The 23,081-nt window shown below is 39.0% G+C and overlaps 1 protein-coding gene across 4 annotated transcripts in view; it reads left to right on the top strand.

Annotated features, from left to right (window-relative positions):
• Positions 1 to 23,081, top strand: part of LOC126353880 (cyclic GMP-AMP synthase-like receptor) — a 275,603-nt gene that overhangs the window by 53,080 nt on the left and 199,442 nt on the right. Inside the window, exon 1 of one of the 4 annotated variants that reach the window (XM_050003082.1) lies at positions 14,725 to 14,877. The exons of the other annotated variants lie outside the window; for them this stretch is intronic. The gene's annotated coding sequence lies outside the window, so the exon portion shown is untranslated. Of the gene's footprint in view, positions 1 to 14,724; positions 14,878 to 23,081 lie in introns of those variants that run through there. 4 annotated transcript variants of the gene reach the window in all.

Below are 23,081 nucleotides of genomic sequence, written 5' to 3'. Positions count from 1 at the left end.
TTAGCCGCACTTGCAGGCACTGGTGAGTGTCCCAATACGAACTTAGCACAAACATTCGTCGTTTCTGCGGTCGCTGTTTTGCAACAGTCCACGCATCGCATTCCAATATCGCATAATTGTACTCACTGAAATTACAGTCTGTCCCAAAAATATTGACTGTCGGTTCACTTCACGTTAACTGTTCATGTTTATAAGTAAATTCACAGTTTTTCGTGCGTAATATTGGCGTTTGGCGTCCTTACCGCTTTTGAACGTTCAGTACTAGCACTTCACTGTCCGTATCACAGTTTCACCTTCACTGTTTTTCACACTGCTTAAAGTAACTGTTTCGATTAGTGCACAAACACCAATGTATTTCAATCAGTCTGAACTGGATTTTGGCTCGTGCTGGATTTTACCAGTCTCTCGCACTAATAATCTCGTTCCATTTTCCACTATAGTCGTACTTGCCTTCAGACTTTTGACTATACAATTGTATTTGCGTCTCATCTGAGCTAAGTCCCCATGTCATGTCTGCCTATTCATTGCGTACTTGCCCTCCAGAGCCAGGCTCGACTTTACAAAACTTTGCCTCTCGCATTATTTTACACATTTTTGAATCTAGGCCTAGCGTGCAAGTTCCTAGATTAGTTTTAGATTTGTGACTTTTGTTGACACGACAAATTCGTGCAAATCTCTGCCTTAGCAGATGGCAGTATATTTTAACAGTGCTTAGTGGTAGTCGCGTTTACTGATTTGCTTTGTACCTTGTCCACAACACATGAGGTGCCTTGAGTGATGTACACCCTGTACTCATGTTATTTAGTAAATTATGATTGATCATATTTCGGGATCGGTATAGACATAAATACATAGAACAACATATACACTATAATATTGAATTTCATGTTCCATTACTACTACAGTTCAAAAATATTCATGACACACTAATGAAAATTTCTTTGATCATTATGTGCTGTTGAATCAAAAAAAATATTTTTAAAGCATTTTTAAAAATGAAATTTGTAAAATATTCTTAAACCTACGTTAATTTTTTAATGTAATTACTTTAAAATTACTGTTATTCCTTAACATCTACAAAAATTGAATCACACTAATCTTGTGTGCCTCATTATCTTTACCTGTTACACTAAAGTCTGAACATTTACACACAGAGAAAAATACACTATAAACTTAACCTACTATTCACATTTGTAAAAGTTGCTCTACTACGCTAATTTCTTTACGTCTTTGTAAGTACTTTTCTTATTTCCTTCGTAACTGCCTCCTTATTTGACCACGGGATGGTATAGTTTGCGTGACAGAAAGTATCGTGAGGTACCACTTCGATGTTACAGGTGTAGCCCTCGATAACACCGAGTTTTTCCGAAAACACATTCTCATAGTCTGTAAGTAGCTGAGTCAATTCTTTCTGTTGTGCTTCAGTCAAATGTTCTGACTCCATGACTTTCATGGCTATCAGTTTCCTTTTTTCCTCTCTGTCTTCAGTAATAAACTGTTTATAACATGCTTGTCTTGTACTTAAGTCAGAATATAAATTCATTACCTGTATTCCTTCGAATCTAGACGGAAAGCTCCGGCAATATTTACCGTGTACTTCCCGTGTCCTCAACAATGGCAAAATTACACGTCTACCCTCATCCATAAGGCTTACTTCCCCGCACAAGAGGTCGATTTTTGCGTCCCTCTAGCGTAAAAATTTCATCCCCAGGATACAAGCAACACCTAATCCCTTAACTACTAGGAACGAGCTTTTCATTGCTTCATTTCCTACCGTAAACTCGACTTGCACCTGGTGCTTTATGATATGAGATTGTGCGCCTATTGCACCTGTTACACGGCAATTCTTCACTGGCAACACTGGTATTCTATTATTTTGACTAAAGTACTTGTAAAAATTTGCACTCATGACATTGGTTGACGCACCGGTATCGACTCTTATGTGTATTGGTGCTCCGTACATATCTGCTTGCAATATAGCCTGCACAACACTTTTGTCGGTTCGGTTACATTTCGGCGGTATGTCTACAAGTTCCTTTTCTATTTTTATTCCATCATTGTATCTCAGCATTCAAAGTATATGGCTGCCATCCGTGAATGTGCCCTCACTACACCATCCTACAGCCAACAACGTAGAGCGTATTGTGGCTGTCTTTAGTTTAACGAATGAGCATTAGTGGGTTGACAGTTGTCTGTCACTTCCACTAACCTCACATTGTCGTTCTGATTGTTGTTGTTGCTACTGTTGGGTTGGCCTCCCTGCCTCCCCGATGGCGTATTTGGATACTGTGTATGGCCCTGGTTTTTCGGTGGTCGGTTGTAACTTCCTGCCATGTTCTGTGGAGGACCTGGGTTGGCGTTCCATTATGGCGCTTTGTTTTGCTGCCACAGTGGTGTCGGTTCATTACTACCACGCCACTGGTTTCGGTTGTTCCGCCATTGCGGATCGCCGTTACCATTATATCCATTAGTCATGCGTCCATCATGATGTCTCTTTCGATTTTGACGATTATAACCACTGCCGTTATAACCATTGCCATTGTTTGTGCCTCGATTCTATTGCCGGTGCTCTTGCCTATTCCCGTTACCATTTGGTACTAAGTTACTACCGTTACTGTGGCTGCCATTGTAATCGGCTTTTTGTTGATTACAGCCTGCATGGTTCCACTTGTTTTCGGTGTTCACACCTTCGATCAATAAGTCAACAGAATCCACTATTTCCATGAATTATTCTGTATGGTATTCCGGCACATTGATGAAATATCTTTTAATTTCACTGGGCAACTTAATTTTTATTAATCTGATTATGTCACGATCGGACATTGGCTCGCCACAGTACCTGGTTTTGTTTATATACTTTTCAAAATATCTGCGTAACGTTCCCATCTTAGGATTGTACATTTATGGACTGTACAACTCCTTGCGTAGTCTTTCTTGGACGCTATCGGACCAGAATTTTTGCAAGAATGCACCTTCAAACTGTTGCATCGTTAGACATTTTTCGGACACGTCGGTGGCCCACAGTGCCGCGTCACCTTGAATCAAGGAGACCACGAACTGTATTCTTTGTCTTTCCGTCCAAGTCCTGGGAAACACAGTCCTGAAGCTCTTAATAAATACAACAGGGTGGACATTTCGTTTTTCGCTATTGAAGGGTTGGAATGTCTTGTGTTTTATTACATTGTCCTCTTTTTGCACATCTGATTGCTACGTTCTGTGACATTAATTACTTCGTGATGTGCGCTGCACGGTATCGCATGTTGTTCGTGCTCATAATTCGCATTAGGTTGCGGTTGCGCACTCGCTCCCTGCATACAGTCAGCATTATTACAGTAATCAGTACGAGGAGTCGGATTCATTATCTGTCCGGCACTGTTAACATTGCTCTCCAACACAGACAGTCTCCGTGTGACCTTCTGTTGCCAATTTGGCAACTCCGCTGTCACACGGGATTTGATCTGTGTTAATTCGGCATGTAGTGCGGCAGCGATAGCGTCAATATTTACACTCGCGGCCGCAGTCGCTTGTTCTACAGCTGCTTTTACATCGCTTTCAATCCTAGCAGATATCTCGCGATCCTTTACTTCTAGCCAGTCATTATATTCTTTTTCGACTTTTTGAGCTTGCACTTCCAAATACGTATCAGTACTTTTCCGTGCATCTATCTCCACATTATCCACGCGGGTGGTTAAAGTCTGGCCATTGTCTTCAAGCCTAGCCTGCGATATCTGTAGTTTTTGCATCTCGCCGGCTACGCTTTGCACAAGATTGGGTATTTCTTTGCACGTGTCCAGCATCTCGGCAAATTCACTTCGGATACTGTCTAGTTTCGCTCCATTGCGCTGCTCTTGCTCACGTAGCATCTGAGCCAGTTTTTCGTCTCTTCCTTTTTCCCTCTGTTCTGACATTCTTTCTTTTTCCCTTTCTTTCTGTTCTCTTTGTTGCTCTTGCTCATAGAGCATCTGAGCCAGTTTTTCGTCTCTTTCTCTATCTCTTTCTTCTAACCTGCGCAGAAATTCTGCAAATGGGTCCGCAATCGGTGTGCATACTGGTGCCCCGCTTAATGTAGCACTCTATTGGCCCCCCTGCCCAGGCAGTGGAGTTGTTATTCTATTCCCATTCTACTGTGGAGCGTCATTCACCGTCCACAGATCCTCGCCTCATGCTCCGAAAGTTTGTTTTCCGAGGCGTGGCTTGGGATTCGTTTACGTACTGCAATTGATCCTCACTTTCCATGTTAACAGAATTTTGTTCATCTGATACGCATAATTTTGGTTATCCTACCTTACCCATAATAAGTTCACTTTAAGCCACTGACAAATCCTTAACACTGATACCCACACGAATAATTATCCCCTCCAAAAATAAACACATAAATACACAAATACACACAATTTAATTTGCACTCTACTTACAATTTTTTACCGAAAGTATCTCATGTGCATGTTGGTTCGATATTCCGCACAGAGCTACACAGGATGCTTGCACAATAGGCCTTACCTTTGGTTTTTTTTCTTTCGCGTAATCCTTTCTCTTTTCTACACTTTTTCTTCTCCAGATCTCCTCAGGGTGTGCTTTTGTTGTTGTAGATGTAAAAGAATTCATATAGGCATTAATATTTTACAACAATTAGGCACATACATAATTACATTCATTACAATAGAATCATACTGATCGGGCCCCAAAGTTGCGGCGCCAATCTTGCGTCCGTCGGCCGTCATAATTTAATATATTATTATTATTATTATTTTGATTGTTGCCGACTTACGCGGTGGGCCTTAATCACAATATTTTATTCAATTTTGATTTACAATTAAATGCTTTCGTGAAGTTCTCATTTTTAACAATATTAATCTTAAATTATTTTTTACGTTAATGAACGTTAGACTCGCTGAATCTTAAAACATGAGCATATAAGTTGAACAACGGAATAAACATTTCATGTTAATTTCCTCGGCTAGTCAGTTCTCTTTAAAGCAAAAAATCTTTAGTTATTAATTACAATTGCGGCCCACACACGCCCGATAGTATTTTTTCTTACCTCTGTTAACCATTGCATTGTAGTCGGAGTCCTGTCTCTGTCTCTCGGCTGTTGTACTGAAAATAAGAACCTTAAAGCTAAGTATTTTCTGCAACGTCGGGCGGCTGTGGAGAAAAATGTATATTATGTCAATACTGGGCGAGTTTTTCGCTTCCGCTAAATTTTATAAGTTAATATCGCCACGTAATGGCGTCGTTGGCTGCATCGGCCGCTGCGATTGTTGAACTGTAAATTACTCGAATGCAGGTTAATTCACGGAAGGCGGACATGAAGTGAACAACGGTATTAAATCAATATTTTATCTGCTTAATTAGTACAAATATGCTTACATCTTCCAGCACTCGCAAGATGTCCGTCTACACGCAACCAAGACAAGAGAAGAAGTGAAGAAGACTAAAAAATTAACAAAAGAGCGTATCTTGTCGTCTCTTTAGATCATTTTGTTATATTTCTTTGCACTCGAAACTTACACAGAGAAATTATTATAATACGGGTACATAATAAAAAAGCTATATTATTCAAGTTTTAAATGTCGCTTCTTTATAAATACTGTTTTTTAAGTCTTTTTTTATTTCACTGGGGACGCTGTACACCACAGCCTCTATGAGTCGGCGTGTAACAAAGCTTCCCAGTAAGATCTTCCATTTCTTCCGATTTGAGCTGCTCGTTGCCACTTGAATCCCATTGTCTTCCGTATATCTTCCTATAGGGCTATCTTGGTAAATTGGGATCCAGTCTAGGACTTGTTTAGACCATCTACCATCTATTGTTCGAGCATCATGACCAGCGCTCTGCCATTTCAGTGTATTTGCTCTTTCCATTATGTCGGTGCCTATGGTGTTCGTCTTATTTCGTATGTTCTCTTCCTGTCTTTTTTCGTGTAACCCAACATTGATCTTTCCATTCCTCTTTGGGCTACTATTAACTTCCTAACAATGAACTGATTTAATGTCCATGTTTCGCAGCGGTAAGTTATTACTGGCAATATACATTACTGAAAAATAAGTTGCTTCAGCTCAGCCGACATCTTAGATTTCAAAATTGAAGAGTGCCTCCCATAAGCTTGCCAGCACAATTTAATTCGTCGTAATATTTCTGGTTTTAAATCCCCTTTCATGTTTATCAGTTGACCCAGATAGATATATTCTGTGACACTTTGGAGTTGTGTACTTCCAGCTGATATACTTCCCTCAGGTGTCAATTCATTGATCATTATCTTGGTTTTATCAATGTTCATTTTTAGTCAAACTTCAGAGCACACTAATGAAAGTTCGTTAACTAATACTTGAAGTTCTTCTATGTCATTTTCAAATAAGACAATAACATCTGTAAGCTTCAAGTTGTTCAGTCTTTTTCCGAGAACCTGGATTCCCTTTTCTACCCAATTCAGTGTAAACATGGCTTTCTCTAAGACTGCTGAAAATAGTTTGGGAGGTATAGAATCACCTTGCTTTACACCCTTTCCAACGGGGAATTCATCAGTATCTTGGGCAACGCTCACGAAGGCTGTGGAGGTTTTGTAACTGTTATGTAGGATTTTTATATAGCCCCGTTCTACTCATTGTTGTTTTAGAGCCGCAAACATAACTGGGTGACTGATCGAATCAAAGGCCTTTTCAAAGTCTATAAAAGCAAGGTAAACGGGTAGATGGTATTCTTTTATATATATCGGAACTTACATTTCATTAATGATGATTCGGTCTCTGCCAGTTTTCTATAATTATTCCCTCGTGGTATTGCATTAGGTATAAATTAAACTTTACCTTCATTTTTATTCCCCATTACTATCTTCTTTGAAAATGTTGGTTACTTCAGTTGACCAGCAGGAGTCCTTGCATAATTCAGGTTGTTTTGGCGTGCCTTGCCAGGCTTTTGGACTTGTAGCATTTTACTTTTAATCTTCATTTTATAAGAATGACTATTTTATACTCCATGATCGATCACTCCTTTATAAGTTAGGCTATAGAACAGCTGATAATTCTTTTTACCGTCGTATATATTGTTCTCACTATGATAACTGTTGTACGATTGCAAACATTGGGCTCAAAATCATGCTTTTTCTCAAACTAAACAAACCGCCCACCGATACCACCTCATACTACCCCGCCTCAGTATTTAGCAAGGTCTGTGAATCCGACTCCTCCCGACGCATCCACTGCCATCTGCACCAACTCCATCTGCTTCCTATTACCCAGTGTAGCTTCAGTCCGTCCTCCTCTCAACTACTGAACCTCACCTATCTCGTATCCCAACAGCTCAACAACCGTAAATCCGCCATCTTTGTCTCACTTGACCTAGGGAAAGCATACAACCTTGTATGGCATTCCTGTCTCCTTTTCGAAATCCAGGCTTAAGTGTTTCCAATCAACCGTATCCACCTTATTGTATCCTTCCTCTCTGATCGCCCACCCTTTGTCATTGTTAACAATACCAGTTTCCATACCTTCCACCTCCCTGCAGGTTCCATTCCCTCCTCTTTCCCTTACCTCGTATGCACTGCCCATATGCCCAAACCACCTCCTCCCATTCACCTCCTTCAGTACACTGATGACTTCGCTTTCCATGCTCTATAAATCCCAGTGATCGCTCCAAATCTACCTCAGTCAGCTTACCTCCTGGTGTAACCAAGTGCTCCTTAAGATTAACCCTACAGAACCACATCTTCTGTCTTCATGACTTCTACCTCACCATTTTCGACAGTCTTGTCCAACTGACTGACACACTAAAATACCTTGAACTAATCTTTGTCCAGCAACTAATGTGGAAAAATCACCTACTAAACATCCAACAGAAAGCCCACAGTAGACTAAAACTACAAAGCGGGGAAAAATGGGGCTACATCCCTCCACTGTTCTTCACACATACAAATCCCTTTTCCATCCCATCCTTTTGGTATTCAAATGTTGCCTGGATAATCGCCCCTCCCCAGTTCTACAAGTCCCTCCAGATGCTGGTATGGCATGCTTTTCGCATTAGGTTATCTTCCCCGATCAGGATCCTTTAGAAACTCCTAACATTCTCACCTCTCCTCACTCACAGGGAACCCCTCTCACTAGCCTACACCATCCGTAAACTCGACTCCAACAATCCAATTGTGTCCCCTCTCCTTTTCCAGTCTTAATGTGCTGCCACATCTCTTCCTACACATCCCACCAACCCTCCTCCTGTACACACTCCATTTGCACTCCCAAAGAAATTTCAGTCGTCTCTCTCTCCCAGATCACGAGCTCCCCTCCAACATACATGCGTATTTCCTAATCTGAATTCACTCTACTGCATCCAACTTCCCTCCTCATCTTTTTTCCCATATCGTATCTCCACCATTTCCCCATTCTCTGTCGCCCCTACTCCCTTTTCCTTCCAAATCTATAGATCCCAATACCAGCTACCCCTATCCCCTTGTCCCTCACAGCCACTCCTGCCTCGTCACCACCTCATATCAGTCCTCAGTCGTCATCACCACCACTCTCCTATCTCCCTCAATACCCACCTTTCTTTTCATCAACAACCTACTGCCCCAGAACAGGTCCTTTTCCAGTTTTAGTGAAATTGAACGGTGCTCCATTTTTAATGGTTACTGTATGTTCCGTTGTGTTCAGTGTTTTACAAGTGTTTTTTCAAGAGTTTTGTCTTCAAGTGTTTTTAACTGTGCGGTCTGTCCACATTTTTATCACTATTTTGAAACAATTCATGAAGACAGTATTATATTATTTCAGTTATCATCCTTTAAAATAATTCAAAATGCATGGTAGATATGTCTCGCCTTTTTTTGTTTTAACTTCTAAGTTACAGTAATTTGATGAATTTTGTACTTACGCAACTGGCCATGCTTCTGTACGACCTTCATCTTGTGGGATTATGGATTACAACTTAGCTCGCTCACAACGAAGCTTTTAACTGCATACTGGCTGAGAGTCCTGTAGGCCAATAATACGAACGCATGTCATCGTATGACTAAGCTACCAATGTTTAAGCATATTTTACGCTTTTTTACAATCCAAAGATGGTCGTAAAAAGCGACCGAAAATAGTCATCGCACTTTAACTATATAATGAAAACTGCGGCCTATGGATTTTACGTTAAAAATTTTATTTAATAAAAAAGAAAGGTGATTGGTAGAAAATGGGCCAAGCACTCAGAGGTCCAACTGGTGGCAAGAGAAAGGCGACAAATTCGTTAGATGCTCCCATCAGGCGGGCACGGAGTGTATTTGTTTTTATTTATTTTTATTAAAAAGTAATAGCACAATAAATTTCTTTGAAACTAAAAAAGTAAAAATATGTATTTCGTATGCATATTAAACGCAAAAATCGATGGAAGATCTCGTCTTTGTCATCGCTGACTTTCAATTTAACTGTAGTTACATGGCTGATATGTCACTGTTATTGGTGAAATGTTTGGTTTCCCTATAAAATTGCAGTACGGCTGTCGGGCTTGTTATCAGTCATGTGTGCCAGTATGGCTGTGACTCGATTTTCTCATTATTAAAATATTAAGCGTGCTTGCGGAGTATTGTTTCGTTACGCTTTGATCATGTTGCGTAAGAACTTTACATTAGAAATTATAGCTATTCAGGGACTATTAACTGCTGTGAGATGCGAAGTGGAGGCCGGAGTTGGCATTCATATTAAGAAATAATACAAAAAATCTCCTTGGTGTATTCATCTCTTGGTCTCCCTCTACGATTTTTACCCTCCATGCTGCCCTCCAATACTATAAATTGGTGTCCCTTGATGCCTCAGAACATGTCCTACCAACCGATCCCTTCTTCTAGTCAAGTTGTGCCACAAACTTCTCTTCTCCCCAATCCTATTCAACACCTCCTCATTAGTTATGTGATCTACCCATCTAATCTTCAGCATTCTTCTGTAGCACCACATTTCGAAAGCTTCTATTCTCTTCTTGTCTAAACTATTTATTGTCCATGTTTCACTTCCATACATGGCTACCTCCATACAAATACTTTCAGAAACGACTTCCTGACACTGAAATCTATATACAATGTTAACAAATTACACTTCTTCAGAAACGATTTCCTTGCCATTGCCAGTCTACATTTTATATCCTCTCTACTTCGACCATCATCAGTTATTTTGCTCCCCAAATAGCAAAACTCCTTTACTACTTTAAGAATCTCATTTCCTAATCTAATATCCTCAACATCACCCGACTTAATTCGACTACATTCCATTATCCTCGTTTCGCTTTTGTTGATGTTCATCTTATATCCCCCCTTCAAGACACTATCCATTCCGTTCAACTGCTCTTCCAAGTCCTTTGCTGTGTCTGACAGAATTACAATGTCATCGGCAAACCTCAAAGTTTTTATTTCTTCTCCATGGATTTTAAAACATCGGGGAGAGGCTACAACCCTGTCTCACTCCCTTCCCAACCACTGCTTCCCTTTCATGCCCCTCAACTCTTATAACTGACATTTGGTTTCTATACAAATTGTAAATAGCCTTTCGCTCCCTATATTTTACCCCTGCCACCTTCAGAATTTGTAAGAGAGTATTCCAGTCAAGATTGTCAAAAGCTTTCTCTAAGTCTACAAATGCTAGAATCGTCGGTTGGCCTTTCCTTAATCTAGCTTCTAAGATAAGCCGTAGGGTCGGTATTGCCTCACATGTTCCAATATTTCTACGGAATCCAAACTTATCTTCCCCAAGGTCGGCTTCTACTAGTTTTTCCATTCGTCTGTAAAGAATTCGCGTTAGTATTTTGCAGCTGTGACTTATTAAACTGATAGTTCGGTAATTTTCCCATCTGTCAACACCTGCTTTCTTTGGGATCGGAATTATTATATTCTTCTTGAAGTCTGAGAGTATTTCGCCCGTCTCATACATCTTGCTCTCCAGATGGTAGAGTTTTGTCAGGACTGGCTCTCCCAAGGCTGTCAGTAGTTCTAATGGAATGTTGTCTACTCCCGGGGCCTTGTTTCGACTCAGGACTTTCAGCGCTCTGTCAAACTCTTCACGCAGTATCATATCTCCCATTTCATCTTCATCTACATCCTCTTCCATTTCCATGATATTGTCCTCAAGTACATCGCCCTTGTATAGACCCTCTATATACTCCTTCCACCTTTCTGCGTTCCCTTCTTTGCTTAGAACTGGGTTTCCATCTGAGCTCTTGATATTCATACAAGTGGTTCTCTTTTCTCCAAAGGTCTCTTTAATTTTCCTGTAGGCAGTATCTATCTTACCCCTAGTGAGATAAGCCTCTACATCCTTACATTTATCCTCTGGCCATCCCTGCTTAGCCATTTTGCACTTCCTGTCGATCTCATTTTTGAGACATTTGTATTCCGTTTTGCCTGCTTCATTTACTGCATGTTTATATTTTCTCCTTTCATCAGTTAAGTTCAATATTTCTTCTGTTACCCAAGGATTTCTATTTGCCCTCGTCTTTTTACCTACTTGATCCTCTGCTGCCTTCACTACTTCATCCGTCAAAGCTACCCATTCTTCTTCTACTGTATTTATTTCCCCCATTCCTGCCATTTGTTCCCTTACGCTCTCCCTGAAACTCTGTACAGCCTCTGGTTTAGTCAGGTTATCCAGGTCCCATCTCCTTAAATTCTCACCTGTTTGCAGTTTCTTCAGTTTTAATCTACAGTTCATAACCAATAGATTGTGGTCCGAGTCCACATCTGCCGCTGGAAATGTCTTACAATTTAAAACCTGGTTCATAAATCTCTGTCTTACCATTATGTAATCTATCTGATACCTTCTAGTATCTCCAGGATTATTCCATGTAAACAACCTTCTTTTATGATTCTTGAACTGAGTGTTAGCTATGATTAAGTTGTGCTCTGTGCAAAATTCTACCAGGCGGCTTCCTCTTTCATTTCTTACCCCCAATCCATATTTACCTACTATGTTTCCTTCTCTCCCTTTTCCTACTAACGAATTCCAGTCACCCACGACTATTAAATTTTCGTCTCCCTTCTCTATCTGAGTAATTTCTATTATTTCGTCATACATTTCTTCAATTTCTTCGTCATCTGCAGAGCTAGTTGGCATATAAACTTGTAGTACTGTAGTAGGCGTGGGCTTCGTGTCTATCTTGGCCACAATAATGCGTTCACTGTGCTGTTTGTAGTAGCTTACCCGCATTCTTATTTTTTTATTCATTATTAAACCTACTCCTGCATTATCCCTATTTGACATTGTATTTATAACCCTGTATTCGCCTGACCAAAAGTCTTGTTCCTCCTGCCACCGAACTTTACTAATTCCCACTATATCTAACTTTAACATATTCATTTCCCTTTTTAAATTTTCTAACCTACCTGCCCGATTAAGGGATCTGACATTCCACGCTCCGATCCGTAGAACGCCAGTTTTCTTTCTCCTGATAACGACGTCCTCTCGAGTAGTCCCCGAGCTGCATGCCCTCGGGAAAAATTACAGCTGTAGTTTCCCCTTGCTTTCAACCGTTCGCGGTATCAGCACAGCAAGGACGTTTTGGTTAGTGTTAGAAGGCCAGAACAGTCAGTCATCCAGACTGTTGCCCCTGCAACTACTGAAATGGCTGCTGCCCCTTTTCAGGAACCACACGTTTGTCTGGTCTCTCAACAGATACCCCTCCGTTGTTGTTGCACCTACGGTACGGCTATCTTTATCGCTGAGGCACGCAAGCCTCCCCACCAACGGCAAGGCCCATGGTTCATGAGGGGGGGGGGGGGGGGGAAATTGAGGATTAATAAACGAAAACGAAAAACTAACTGTATTAGCGCACTGGAAAGATGTACGCTACCTATTTGGCTTTAGTAAAAATGTACCATAGTTCCCAAGAAATCGTTTCAAAACTAGTTTATTAAATAATATTTTTTTGCAAGTAATCTTGGGCTCACGAAATTTAACTGAAACTTCCCAACACAGCGGCGTTCGAAATACTCATTGAAATTGCTTAGCGAATCGGACATGCGCAACTGTATAACAATATATGTTTAAGTTAATGTGACAAATTATGTTATAAAACACTTATTAGTTTATATTGTATTAAACATAAGATAGACTAATATGAATTCAGCACAGATACAAATTTTGTGAAGGTATTATATAGTTGTTAAAATGTACCCTGACAAATCCTATATCACAAATGTGATCATTGGATGAAAATAAATAAATAAATAAATAAAAATAGACATGTTTCGGGTGTCGAGGAAGGCTACCAATGGCGGGCAATATCACATGCGATATAGTGCTCGACTACATTCGGCTCCCTTGACCTGAACATAAACACTCGCATCTCATTTCACACGTGACATCCGACTACAAGTGTGGTGTCAATAAACTTAAGTTTCAGAAAAAAATAAGAGTAGTAATTTCTTTATCAGCTGTTGATATTACATATTTTAATCAACTAGTAATGCTAATAGATGTTATTCTCGTAGTGAAATACATGGAAAGGATGGTATTGGTTCTTCAACAACCGTTTTCCAAATCTCGGCGCAAGATTGAAAATTGCGACTCGCATCTCTTTCTCCACATTCATTCGCTGGCTTTATTTTGCATCCTGGCATAAGTACGATGTTGCCTAAGGTATCAAAACTCGTAAGGCCTTGTTACCTATTTGAAGACTGGTACTCCTGCTTCATCAAGCTCCAAAATTCAAGCAGGGAGGAAACGAACTTTGATTTGAATGTAGAGTCTCAAGAAATACCAATAAATTGCTCTCGTGCTTTAGGGGTGAGTGTTGATGGAAATCCTGAACCGAAAGGAACTTCGAACAAGTTGTGTTAATCAACTTCTTTTAGAAAGTACTTCAGAAAGTAATTGCTGAGTTCAGTTGCAAACACAGGCTTCTATTCTACACTCAACTGAAAGTCATTGACTTCTAAAACTGAGGAAAGACGTAATTTATATCATTATCATCCAACTTTTTGTTCCACAATTGTAGTTTGATTCTGGAGGCTCAAATTTCATATTGATCTCATCACCTTGATGAGATGCAGTTAGTGAACGGATTTTCTCAATAATATTACCAAAGATACGCCAGTTTCAAAACAAAGCCATTGTCTACAAAATTTCCGGATATCAAATGTTTCTCTTGAACACAGTAAGGGTAAAGTTAATTCCCGAGCTCTTATACACTTTGCCAGACATTTTCTCTGGAAAGCCAGCGAGAGCTACAGCAACAGTTTATAGAAATGTGCTCAGCCTCGTATCATCCCAATTTTCTTGAAAACATCTCATATTAAGTGGCCGACTTTTAACACAGTTCAAGGGTTTTGAACACAGTGTACAACGTCATGAAGAACAGGGCTCATACGTTTTGATGACAGAGCATCTTATGGTGAACAAAACAGTGTGTCCAAATAGTATGAGAGGAGACTCACGGATCAGAACTCCCAATCTGGCATAACAGCCAGTCATACTACACTATCCATCTGTGTACACGCCTAAACAATTTTCCTAATTAATGTCGTTTTCTTCTATAAAAGAATATAGCTTATGAGAGTGGACTGTTGCTTTTATTCCAAACTATTTTCATGCAGATAAGAAGGTCATTATCAAATTTGTTGTCATGTATAAACACCACAAAACAAATTTACATTTACATTACATGCGTATAATTCTTATTGTCTGTAGCTTCGTCTAACCGAATATAGAAATCAGCATTGCCTTTGAGTTTTTCAACCAGCTGGTCATTAGTGTCGTCAGCCCTATCGAGTATTCAGCGGCTAGTAGTGTTGTCTGTCAAAGGTTCCCTTGCCAGTCGGTTGATAGCTGATTCACCTGTCAAAGTTAGATCTCATGTCCTGAACGGCTGGTAAAATAAGGTCTTCCGCAGTGGTGTGACGTTTCCTGCTCTTTGCTACTCGTCAGGTAACTTAGCAAGATGAAAGAAGAGCCTTTGTAGGAATCATTGCTTGCTCAGTGATTTTTTTTGTTCTTTCATTTCTTTTAACTTGTGGAAAAAGTATTCTCGTGCTTTGTTTACCATGAGTTGGCTTCAAATATCGTTTCATTTTATTAGGAAGCTTATTTTCAGTATCTATAAATCTGAAACACATGACATACTGTGATCTATCTTCATTTGTTCAGTAGTAAACGTAAAACTGATATTCAAGTAACTGTCGAAACACATTATGCATTTTCTTCTATTCACATATTTATAACTGCATGATACATTTGAAATATCACGTTTTGTTCTGACATTTAAAAATTTATCCATGTTGACACAGAAACATAAATCATGGAAAACAGACAGCAATTAAAAACGACCTTAATTCGTGCACCTCACTTGGCAGCAGTGCTCAGCAGACCAGAACAGTCAGCCATTCAAGTGCTATAAAAACCTGACAGTGATTAACTTTGGTCACCCCAACCCGCTGCCGCGCCTGCATTCCTATATCCCACCTGCTCTCCATCTTTACACCCTCCACACCCTCTCCCTCGGTGGCTTCCGTCAACTCCCCCTCCCTGATGATGCCCTCCTCCCCTCCATCTACCCCTCCTACCAACTTTGAGCCTTACCTTCCCTCTCCTCTCCTTTTCCTGTGGGCACCCTCTCTCCCTTCTCTCCCTCCCTCCCCTCCCCTTTCTCCTTGGGCTTCCACTCCCCCTACCCTCCCCCTTCTCCTCCATCCCTCTCCTCCACTGGCATCTTCCCCTCCCCCTCTCTCTCCTCTTCCCCACACCTTTTCCCCTTGGCAGGCCACGACTCTGCTGTCTTCCATCAGTTACTTTCATCGTCCTACGCCGAAGACCATCGCATGTGTTTGTGCCTCGACTCTCCTGCAGTGTGTTTGTGTTTCGTCGTTTGTGCTCCGCTGGTTCACGTGTGGCCATCTGCCATCTGCGTTTGTGCACCGTGTTTCTCCGCTTTTATCCATTGTGCTACGCACGTGACCGACTCCGTTTTAACTCTGTTTTGTCTACTGTTTGTACCCCGCCGTCTTGATTGTTTTTATATCTCACTCATCTCTGTTCTGTGTATACTCTGAGGCCGAAGAGCGGCATACTTGGTCCGCTGCCGGCCTACCTGTTTGTCACAGGTATTAAAATCACAATAAAGGAAAAAAAAAAAAAAAACTTTGGTGATCTGATGGGAACCAGTGTTACAACTGTGGCAAGCCAGTGGAAAGGACATAAACAATATTTAATCGTATAATGTTTTTGCAGTAAAGAGCAATTCTGTAGTGAAATGCATTTTGTATGAATATTACAAATTATTGTTAGAATTCTTTTATGCATTTTAAATTTTTAAAAAATAACATGAAACATTATTGGCAAATGCAATTTTATACGATTTTATATAATATATTTGTACAACCCTAAGTTAAGCTTGTAGTTCTGTTAGTTAATGTACACTTGTTTTTGACAAACTGGAGTGATATTGATTGTATATTAATAAAAGTTGTTTCCAGTAATGGGATGCTGTGTATTGGATAGTGAAAACTGTACGGTACAGTTGTTGTAACTGCAGAATTTAACACACATTAGCAGTGATAATCTATGGTTAACTCTCTAACAACTTTTTGATGCGTTGATTAACTGTGAATATTCTAATGGCTTTGGACAACATTTTAAGTGTGAAGTAAATATACTAACTTCCACTTCTTTTACAAGATGACTTACTTGAGATGTTCGGCCGAACTCCTTTACTGACTAGCCTGCTGCTGCAAACTCTCTTTTCCCTTCTTCTTCAAATTACTGGTATGTTGCTAGGTACAGGAATTTCTTGAGACACTTTTTACTTATAAAAATAAGTAGACATAAAAATTTTCATTTCCTTCAGTTAGTGATGTATATTGAACTTCAGACATATTACAAAACTTACTTTTCACATAAACATATACTGTTTTGTAAGTCTCTCATGTCTCCAAACTCTAGAAACAAACTAATATACATATAAGAGAAAGTTGGCTTAACGTCATGCCCATTCTCAGCATGAATCTTAATACACGTCTTCCCTTCAACGAGGCTAAGGCAAGAGCTTTTCTCAAGAGTACCTTCTCAACTGTTCTCATTATTATAATAATGGCCACTGATACAATTAGTACAGAATAGCATAGAAGCTCCATGGTTCTTTGGTACACTTTCACTTAAACTTCCATGGATCGCCTGACAAGTACTTGTCGTTGCCTTTGGACCACCACATCTACATTCTTCTCATGACTGAATTTCAAACCTGCACACACAAACATGTGAAGGTAGGATTCTATCATCCCACACTGACTTCTAAAATACCATGTGTTCGAGAAGGTAGAAGGCTGTGTGGTTCTGGAATTTACACAGAAATTCTCGAAACACTATGTATCCTCCCTCAGATCGGACAAACAATATTTTATTCACAATCATTACGTAAATAATATAACTCATAACAACATTTCATATCATAACAATATAATTTTCTTATACATGTTTGTACATACTTCTTTCACTTCAATAACAATCTTTTTTTCTCTCTAGAACATTTTTAGCTGAGTGTTTCTGTATTCTGTTCTTACTTTACTTTGATATTAAGATATGAGCAGTCACTTGAGGTTCTCCTACAATACCCGACGATTCTCACATTGTGGCAGGCTTTTTAGTCTATAATTTCAATGTTTGTGTCGAAATGTCTTTTTGTGCATATGCGGATGTGTGTTCGTGTAGTCTGTTTCTTCAACCTTCTTGTCTAAAGATAAAATGCAGATTATTAGAAACCATGGAAACAAGGAAGGACTTCACCGATAGAAGTTTGTAAAAATGGAAAGAGGGGAAAAATAGATAGATCTTCAAATGAGAAGTAAGAAACGAAAAAAAAAAAAAAAATAAAAATAGATATGGCTGCTTAGATCTAAGAAGAGAAAGAAGATAGCCCCAAAGACAGGAAACCCTTCCCAAACCCCTTCCCCAGGATCCCTACCCCTCAGGTACTTGAGTGAGATGCCGGAGGAGATTTGGTGTTAAATTGTCTCCTACAGAATGAACATTCCCACCTCCACCCTTGAGGTCCCTGAAGGAAATCTTAGCAACCCTATGGAAATGGCAAATGGTGAAAAATCAGGCACACTTGTTTGCGAGGGTTCTGTGAAAGGTGTAATGTGTATTTTGTGTTAGCCATGATTTATTTACTCTTGTAAACCATGCTTTTATTTACAATACCCACCCCTTTCAAAACCTATACAAACCCTCCCATTTACATAAAATCTCATAAAACATACAAAATATCTATACAAAATAGAAAATTTGTACACTATGGTATCACAGTTGTTTAATTATTCACCTCATATTATATTATCCACAAATATAATACTCTACTCATTTTATTGTATGTCAGTATCACTTTCTTTCTTATTCTGTGATTCTCCTAAGTTTTCTTTATCTTTTAGTCATATTCTGTCTTTTAAGCACTATGATTATAGGATAGTTTAAGATGTTAGGAATAGATGACAGAATAGTTTAAGATTTTAAAGGAATTCGCTGCAGGGAAACTATTTTGGAAGAAACGCTGAAAACAACTCAGGATCTGACGTCCGTCACTCCACTCATTAACTCAGAATGTTAATGTCCCTGGGGGAATATATGACACCGCCTGGGTCCCATGGATCTGATATTAGCTTTTCTTGTGCACTGGCAGATCAATATTTTTCTTTAAATTTCCTTTGGAAGTCTCCCCAAGAAGAAAAATTCTCAATATTCACGGGTCCCCATTCTGAGGCCCTCCCTAGAAGGTACCCCACAGCAAACTTGATCCTTTTAGACTCTTTCCAATTCTTTGTCAAAGTTTGGTTGAATCTTTCAAAAAAGTGGGTCGGATGTACATCCCCATCTGACTTAAATTTAGGGAATTGCCTGTATAATCCTGAATTAACCCTCCATTGCAGATCAGTCATCACTTCACTAGTTAATACCACATTAGGTGAAGTTACCCTTTTGTCTACTTTATCGTGCATAAGCTTGAATTCTTTCCACAGGTCATCTATACCTTTCCTGGTATCATTAAGTTCAGAAGATAAAATAGGAGATACATTTCCGGATGTTACTCTCTTGGTAACTTTTCGATCTATAATTTCTTCAACCTGTTCCTCCAAGCTACTTACACTTGTTATATCAGAGTTTGTTAATTTCTGTCTGAAGTTCCTTTCCACATTATCTACTTGTGTATTAACACCTGAATTATTGGCATTAAATTATCCTGCTTATCGACACTCTCCTTCAAAGTACTCAACCCTTGCTTAACAGTGTTAAGTTTAACATTGCACACATTTTCAAAGGGTCCGAACTTTTCATTAACCTCTGATTCTACACTATTACACTTGTCTTCAGTATCCAATTCTAACATGAAAATTATCATTCTGTTTCTGACTAAAGTCAGCGAACATCTGATTTACATGAATGGTCAAGGAACTAGTCAATTCATCCTTTAAATCTAATTTTAAATTCTCTACCTTACTATTTAAGGTGTTGAATTCACTCTTTAAAGTGTCCATGCCTTCACATAGATTACGAAATTCTTTGCTTTGTGAGTCGGCTTTGGTATTTAACAAATCTATATTTGCTGCTTGATTACTTAAGGTTTCACTTTGATTATTTAATTGAGAATGTATTGGATCTATTTTTTCACCTAGAGTTGCATTTTGAGCACTTGAAGCTGCACTTTGGGCTTTGATTAAGTTTTCTACCTCAGCCCATTCTGGCACTTTCTTACTAACTCTCATGGCCATAGCTGGTTCTTTAGTTTCCTTGACTTGTATGTTGTCCATATTCTTGCAAGTTTTTAAGTATGGCAACTACACTAATAAAATACACTGAACAGTTTGTACCACACTGGATCTTCTTGATCAAAGTGTTGTAGACCTATTTCTTCTTAGAGAAACACAATGGAATCTTCTTCTCTATTTCTCAATTCAAAATTTTGTTCCTTTATATACTTGAGCATGTTCTGTTGTCTTGTAGTAGATTCTTTGTCGTATTTGGTTTAGTTGCTACGGCAACATACAACAGCTTATTTCCTTATTTTTTGGTCTTAGAATTCCTGTTTTTTCAGTCCTTTCTCACTGGTCACCACGTTCTAACATTTTTGACGATGATTTAAAAAGCCTTCTGTTCTAGAACTGTGCTCTTTTGGCAATACCATCGGTATATTTGGACTCAATGTGCAATAACAAATGCACACTTTTAATGTAAATATATACTGTTTAGTAAATCTCTCATGTCTCCAAATGTCAGAAACAAACTAATATACATATAAGAGAAAGTTGGCTTAACACCATGTCCATTCTCAAGATGAATCTTAATACACATCTTCCCTTCAACAAGAGTTTTTCTCAGGAGTACCTTCTCAACTGTTTCCATTATTATAACAATGGTCACTACTGACACAATTAGCATAGAATAGCATAGAAGCTCCATGGGTCTTTCGTACACTTGCACTAAAACTTCCATGGATCGCCCGACAAGTACTTGTCATTGCTGTTTGACCACCGTGTCTACATTATTCTTGTGACTGAATTTCAAACCTGCACACACAAACATGTGATGTGTAGTAGGTAGGATTCAATCATCCCACACTCACTTCTAAAATATCGTGTGTTCGAGACAGTAGATAGCTGAATGATTCTAGAATTTACACAGGAATTCTTGAAACACTACAATATGACTTCCTTTCAGCACTGTTTTGTGGTCATTGTAAATGTTAAATACACATAACTCATACACAGTGGAATTATGATACTTCAATCTCACTTTTAAATAATCCTTCAGTTCACTTTGAGAAGAAAATAGTTAATCCAATCTTAAGTTTTATAATAAAATTAAAAATCATAAGAAGTCTGCAGTTATTTTTATGTTACACAATTGCTCATCCTTAAATATTCATAGATTTGATTATTTCACCACAGTCACCATGTGAAATGTGATCATGTACTGAATATTTAAAATGAAAATGATGGACATTTGTTTTTCAGTAAGTCTATTCTCCTCTTTATATTGTCAGAAATGACCGTGTCATACACATCAAAAATGAACTTACTCTGTTTTGATTTTCAACATTTTCAATAGTAAATCATAATGAATTAGTGTTATCTTATCTTGTGGATTTATTTGCTTCAAGAAACTTCTGTCATTCTCAAATCCTACAGCAACAAACGTGATATCGAGCATGTTGGTTACCAACTAAATGTTTTCCAAGCATGTTGTTCTATATAATAATGTCCAATGCTTAACTGGCTAAATGTATGTTTGCTTTGTGGACACCCAGTATCCATTGCTGAGCATACTCTACATTCTGTCTCAAGGGATCTAAGTGCCTGTTAGATGACGTAAACTATTTGAATTCTGCTACGAAGTATTAGCATGCCAGAGCTGTGGAGATGGGAACACTCCAACGTATCCTTGCATATGAGCACCCTTCTGGGCTGAGACTTTTATTGTATAAATGAGTATAGATATGTGGTTTGATCAACAGCTAAGCTTGTGCTAAACTAAAAGGTTTACATTAAACATATCTTTTTGTTAGTATCATTCTGCTTGATCTTAATATAAGCACATTGTGATGACATACTATGAGGTTCTCCTTGGTCCTCCATGTGGTACTGGTGGCTCCATGTAGGACCTGATGTGAGGCAGGGATTTTTGCTGTCAGATTCCATCCACTGCATGCTGCTCAAGGAGTACCGTAAATGAATAATGAAATACAAAACAAATATTTGAATGTATAGAGAATATATCATCTACATATTAATAAGAGTCTTGTCTAATTTAATTATTATTAAAATTATAATGAAAGTAGTTGTACACCCACTTTCTCATTTGTAGAAAATTTCCCACCTCTAAATCATTTACAGAAAATTTCGCACCTTTAATGTGTGAAAAAATTTGTGAATTAAATTCATTCTGATCCTTTATCCTCAAAAAACGTAGCTGCTTCGTGACCAAATCACTCGTATCAACATAAACAACCTCAGAGGCACTATCCTGGATAGTGATATAGGGTAATCACTGAAAAGCTAAATTTGTTGGTTCAGACAAGGATTTGAAGCAGTGCTGTTTATCTCATAGGAGGCTTTTATCTCTCACAGCAACCTAACATATCTTGTCCACATACAAATCTCTTGGGTAGTATCTTTCTCTCGTCTTCTTACAAATAGCGACACTGCTTTCCAGAAACTAGGAAGAATTCCCTCTCCCCCGCCCCTCCCTCCTTTTCACAAAGTTGCACTTAGTTCTCAAATGGCCTGATATAAAATGGCAGTTCAAAAAGTAAGTTACATATTATTAATGCAGGTCAGATAACTTTTATTAACTATAGCACTACATGTCAAAGTGACATACGCATGTCACTATTTTTCAACATGGGCACCGTCTGTAAGGGATGGCCAGAATGTATTACCAGTTGTTCAAGTTCTTGATGATAGGAATCTGCTCCTTGCTCAATGAGTATTTGAGAACTGCTGTGTGAACATCCTCAACATTGAATCTTTTTTTCCCGAGATGTTCTTTAACTTGCTGAAAAGATAGAAACCATGTGGTTCAAGATCTATGCTGTGTGACAGCTCAGCATCATCAGTGTTGTGATTCCTTGGCCAAATTTTTGGCACCGTTTTATGGTGGCTGGATGGACATTGAATTTGATCCATGTACCACCAGATTTAGATGTTTTGCCCACAAGATCGTACTGCACTGCATACTTCAACTTTGGAGTGTGTTTCTAGTTGACATGGCATTCCACTCACACACTGTGAATACACCTGTCATCAGTACATCAGCAGGATTTTGTCTTCAGGAAACATGAACATATATTGTCTTCTGGGATCCTTGCTAGGCAATGATCTTAGTGTGGGACAACATGTGTTACTTACTTTCTGAAATCCCTACCAAGGCTTTATCAAACGAAGATAATCCCTGTCTGATATCCTCTCCACACCAACCACTTCCACCTCCCATTCCTCTCCTAACCTCTGTAACAGCTTGTTAAACCACACGACTTTTTCAGACAACCATTCTCATTCCAAGGTTGCTACCTATGCAGTTGTTCTCAGCGTAAAACCTGTGCCATGCACCAACATGCTACCATTTACTTCAGCGCACCACTTGTAAAT

The sequence above is a fragment of the Schistocerca gregaria genome, chromosome 3, assembly GCF_023897955.1.
Source record: "Schistocerca gregaria isolate iqSchGreg1 chromosome 3, iqSchGreg1.2, whole genome shotgun sequence".
NCBI lineage: Eukaryota > Metazoa > Arthropoda > Insecta > Orthoptera > Acrididae > Schistocerca > Schistocerca gregaria.
Note: the sequence above shows the minus strand (reverse complement) of the source record. Positions and strands in the feature narration are given on the sequence as shown.